The following is a 6,000-nucleotide window of genomic DNA, read 5'->3' as shown; positions in this document are numbered from 1 at the left end:
GTTAGTTGAGAAACTTCCCCTTGAAATGAGTGTAAAGATATTAAAGTATTAGTACTTACCACATTTGTTCCAACAGCTCTTACTTCTGTCCAAATATGACTTTGCTCTTTATCAGATAGATTCTAAACTTTTTCTGCTTGATGAAAAACATAGTTATGTGAAATGTTTTTGCTGGAAGAATTATGTGGAAAACTACTCTGCCTCTAAGAGCAAGGTCAGTCCTAATGGAAGAAAACAGAAAAAAAAAACCCAACAATTGTGATCCAACATTTTGCCTGACAGACACCCTCAGCTATGTAAACAATGATTTTTTAAAAATAAATATTGAGTGTTTTGCAAGACACCAAACAGCAATAAGCCATTTTCACACCAAGCATAAACTAGATGCTTCAAACGAGTAATAGTGTATGCAAAAGATTACTTCAATTAATAAAACAGAATCTCAATATAGTTCTGTAAAGCACCATTTCTATTGTGGCATTATTTCTATTGCTTTCAAACCAAGTCATATTTATGTGAAATATCAGTAAACAACACTGAATGTGGAATTTATCCTTACCTGAAAACTGATTGCCAGCAGGAGGAGACAGAAACAAAACTGAAGTTACGGACTGTAGAATCACAAAAAAATGAATGGGTGAAAGGAGGGAGGAAAAAGACCACTATGGCTGTTACTAAAAATCTCCATGCCTTTTATCAGCAGCAAATCATACAGAAAAAGGTAACTTTCCTTGCGATACTATGTAGAATTTTCTCTTACCTAATATAAAGGTGAGTTCTCAGACTGGTACAGAAAACCAATTGTATAGCAGGAATGGAGATTCCTAACTAGACGCTTTCTTCATTATTCCGTAAAACAAGGAAAGAAAAATAAACTAAAATTTAGGGAGAAAACACTCTTTGTAAAACATTTATTTACAAATCCTATAGTCTCTCTGTCTTTTTCCATAACTTCAGAATCCATCACTCATTTTTTCTGTTCTTTATTACCCCAAGACAGGGCATTTAGTTTTCCTGAGGTAGCATCAGAAGGTTGCTATGGATCTAGTAGCCAAGAATACATAGTTGCCATCATTTGAAAACCCAACTGATTGCACAATTTTTCAAATATACTGGGGGGAAGTGGGGATTTGGGCACTTGAGCATTGTAGGCAATTTCTGATTTAAATTACTTTTAAAATAAATATTTATGGCCTCAAGATGCTTGGAAGTTTACCCAAACTCCAAAATCCCTCATTACATCCCCATGATCCTTCAATCCCACCAAACTCTCGTCTCCAGTATCAGGTTCTCCCTACCTATGATAGTTTTTTGGAGTAGGCCCAGTAGCTTGTTTTCCCATTACTTGACATTCAGGTGGCAGAATACCCATTCCTGCCCTCCCCTTCTACCTTCCTGAGAAGGGGGTTGGTTCAGGACTTCTCCTTCATTACCTTAGAGAGGCAGGGGCTTCTCCTACTGGGGATCTCAACTGCACTTGGCCATGATATGCCGATTTCTTTTTTTCACTGACATTCTCCCATTGTTATGTTTCCTTTTCCAGCACTGCCACCAGTTGACTGGGACTTATCTTCAGTTTCCTGCTTGAGTGCTCACCAGTACATGTACAGTTCTGAGACCAAGAACTTAGAAAAAACAAGTCACCTTCTCTCACACCACGCAAGTTTTAAAATAGGCTGTCCTGTTGTATGTTTGTAATGTCTATAAGGGATGTCAATCACCCAAGAAGCCCATAAAAAAATCAGATGGTTGGATAATCCACTTTCTGGACATTGTCAAATGTGACCATTTTGCGTAGAGGAACAAAATGGTGGGGATGGACATGTTACCCCACAATTTGGACCCAAGGCACTCAAATACTGGCTACATAAATTAATTGTCAATTTGTTCCACCCAAATGGGTAACAAGCAGTGGCTTGCCCTAGAGGAATTGCCGGGGTTTTACCATGGGGTTGGTTTCTGACCCACAGAGGACTCCCCAGAGCAGGTTAATCTTGCTAACCCATGGGAGGACACGGATACAGCCCTCCACTCATAGGATTGACATTCAAGCAGTAATTCTTCAAAAACAAAGTATCATTTATTTAAAGGAAATAATCAGTTACAATACATTCAATAAAGCAAGAAAGAATACACCATAATCTGTAAGGCATCATAGAACACAATTATCTTTCATTGAGAATTATACAGTAAAATAGAATACACAGAATACACAAACTATATAGTATTTAAAATGTAATACCTAAGGCACCTGGAGGCCCTTCATATATATGTATAAAGTATAAATATAATGCCACAATACTATACTAAACCCTGCCGGGGATATCAGTTGGCAGCTCCTTCACGGGGCCGTGAGCACGGGCGTGTATTTGGCGCGGTTTACCCCTGTCCCAGACATCTGCCCCTTCTGCAGCGTGAGGGAGACCCTAGCACACGTTTATTTAGAATGCGCCAGGTTGCAGCCCTATACCAGCTCCTCACCCATATCCTGTTACATTTCTGGCTGCACTTTTCCCCTCACCTCCTTCTCTATGCACTCCCTATCCGTGGCCCCACAAAGTCACGGGACCTCCTGGTCAACCTCCTCCTTGTCCTGGCTAAAATGGACATCTACACAACCAGGGAGAGAAGGTGGGCCAATGGAGACTCCTGTGACTGTGGGGCTTGTTTTCGGTCCTTAGTCCGTTCACGTATCCGGGCAGAGTTCCTCTGGGCGGCGTCCACTGGCTCCCTTGATGCCTTCGAGGAGCAGTAGGCGCTGTCTGGGGTTCTCTGCTCAGTGTCCCCGTCAGGCTCCCTTCTTATGACCCTTTGACCGCACTCCTGTCCCTGTTCTTTTTTTAGTTGTCCCCCAAAATCAGTTAGGTTCTGAGGTCCTGTAGATCCTCCCCTTAGGCTGGAGGGGGGGGATCCTTTAGCAGTGGGCGGGCTTCTGCCCGCCCACTTCCTGGAAACCCAGTAGGTACTATACTAAACATGCTACAACGTACCATGCAAAACTTCTAAACATATGTATAAGAGAACATTATAACATTTATACATCACTGAAGCATCTACTATTTAACACTGCCATCCTATGAGCACTGGCCAAATCGTCACAGAATGGGTGGGTGGGGGAGACACACTTAAATGCAGGCATTCAGCTTTATTTACAGGCACATCCAGACATTCTAAAAAAAAAAACCCAAAAAATCAGACTTATATTCCCTCTTCTTGAGTCCCTCTGAACCATCTAAGTCATTTGGGCCTGTCTACTGCTCTCTGGCATCTGCTCTCTGATCTTCTCCATTTGCTTCTGATCCTGCTCTACTCCCTCCGTTCTGTTGTCTTCTCACTCTGCTGTCTTCTCTGCTCCCTCACATAAGGCTGCTGGCTGTCAGCATTATATTCAGTTTCTGGCCTTCTCTGATTGGTTGCTTTCTCAAGTTCACTAATTAGCATGGAACCTCAGTGGGTGGGTGGCAACTGCTCAGCCAATCAGTCTTGTCTGACACTTAAGCTGAACCTCCTCCTTACCCCTCCCTTCAGGTATTTTGGAGTGAGCTGAATCATACCTGCTGAACTTTATTTCACTACTATTTCTTATCTGTTATTGGTGGATTTGCACTGAATCCTCCATTTTGGATTTTCAGTAGGGCTGTCGATTAATTGCAGTTAACTCACACTATTAACTCAATAAAATTAATCACAATTAAAAAATTAATTGTGATTAATCGTTTTAATTGCACTGTTAAACAATAGAATACCAACTGAAGTTTATTAAATATTTTGGGTGTTTTTCCAAATTTTCAAATATATTGATTTCAGTTATAACACAGAATACAAAGTCTACAGTGCTTACTTTATATTATTATTTTTATTACAGATATTTGCACTGTACAAATGATAAGCAAAATAAATAGTATTTTTCAATTCACCTCATACAAGAACCATAATGCAATCTCTTTATCATGAAAGTGCAACTTACAAATGTAGATTTTTTTTTGTTACATAACTGCACTCAAAAACAAAACAATGTAAAACTTTACAGCCTACAAGCACAAAGGGACATATGAATCTTTAGTGCCTCTGGCTTGTAAATATCTTGAGACACCGGCTACAACAATGCCATGCGAATGTCTATTCTCGCTTTCAGGTGACATTATAAACTAGAAGCGGGCAGCATGATCTCCTGCAAATGTAAACAAACTTGTTTGTCCGTGTGACTGGCTGAACAAGAAGTAGGACTGAGTGGACTTGTAGGCGCTAAGGTTTTACATTGTTTTATTTTTGAACGCAGTTATTTTTGTACATAGTTCTACATTTATAAGTTGTACTTTCACAATAAAGAGATTGCATTAAAGTATGTGGAGAAACTGACTCTGTTCAGAGGATAGAGTTCCTAGGGGCAGTACTGGATTCAACACAGGCCAGGGCATACCTGGAAGCAAGGTTTCGGGCTCTGAATGACATCATTCAAAGTCTCAGGCAGTTTCCCACCACCATGGAAAGGAATTGCCTGAGACTGCTAGGACACATGGCGGCTTGTACCTATATAGTACAGCATGCCAGACTTCAACCTCTTCAGTCGTGGCTGGCGTTAGTGTATTGGCCAGTGTGAGATAGTTTGGACAGGATAGTAACCCTGCCTTGCCCAGTACTAGACTCTCTCCTGTTGAGGTTTGACACCAGGGGAGGGATAGCTCAGTGGTTTGAGCATTCGCCTGCTAAACTCAGGGTTGTGAACTCAGTCCTTGAGGGGGCCACTTAGGGATCTAGGGCAAAATCAGTACTTGGTCCGCCTAGTGAAGGCAGGAGCTGGACTCAATGACCTTTCAAGGTCTCTTCCAGCTCTATGAGATAGGTGTATCTCCATATATTTTCCTTTTGGCTGAATTTTGCACCTAATATTTATTCTTCTGACATCTTAAGTATGGGAAGGAAAAATCACACTATGGAAAATATGGAACTAAATTCAACATAATTGGCCCAATCCTGCATGTGTTATGACAGTAAACATCCACTGAAGTTTTGTCTGAGGAAGGACTACAGGACTGGGGCCAAGATAGCTAATTGCAAAAATTTCTGAGATAAACAAAAGGTATTCTCTAATCCGTAATGTAGAAGGATCTAATATAAAGTAGTTAATTGATATCTTTGACAAGATGAAGGGCAAATTTAAAGGAATTCCTTTTCCTTTCATCATACTGTACAACGAAATAAGAAATCACACTGATGTGAAATTTCAAATCTTTTAAATGGATAATTATTTTTACAGAATAACAGGAAATAGCTTTTATGATAAGTACACAAAGTAGTTTTCTGCCCTAATGATCTAGCATATACTGAATTAGCTCAGCACCTGAAGTCTGAGTTCCTCCATGTCATAAACAGATAGTTAAGGGTTAATGACCTTTTACCTGTAAAGGATTAAGAAGTTCACCTAGCCTACCTGACACATGACCAGAGGAACCAATGTGGGAACAAGATGTTTCAAAAGGAAGGAAGGTTTTTTCCTTTGTTAGTTTTAAGTTTCCCCGGAGTGAAAAAGATCAAGGAATCAGCCTCTTATCAGAGTAGTAAGTTTTAGAAAGGAATAAATAGGTTGGGTTTATTTCTTTGTAATCTGTTTTGTGCAATTAGAGGTAGAATCAGATTGGCTATTTTCACTGGTGTACTAACTTTTTGCCCAGGGGAACATCCTCTGTGTTTTGAATCTGTTGTCTGTGAGAGTAGCTGGTACGCTAATCTCTCCCAGAGGGTTTTCTTTTACTTTTCTTTAATTAACAGCTTTTTTCTTAATATCTGATTGATTTTTCCTTGTTTTTAGATCCAAGTGGGTTGGATCTGGATCCACCAGGAGTTGGTAGGAGAAAGGAAGGGGGATGGTTAATTTCTCCTTGTTTGAGGATCTAAGGGGTTTGGATCTGTGTTCATAGAAGATTAGGGTTGGAAAGGACCTCAGAAGGGTCATCTAGTCCAAACCCCTGCTCAAAGCAGGACCAATCCCCAGACAGATTT

Source organism: Chelonoidis abingdonii, chromosome 2 (genome assembly GCF_003597395.2).
Source record: "Chelonoidis abingdonii isolate Lonesome George chromosome 2, CheloAbing_2.0, whole genome shotgun sequence".
NCBI classification, from domain to species: domain Eukaryota; kingdom Metazoa; phylum Chordata; order Testudines; family Testudinidae; genus Chelonoidis; species Chelonoidis abingdonii.
Note: the sequence above shows the minus strand (reverse complement) of the source record.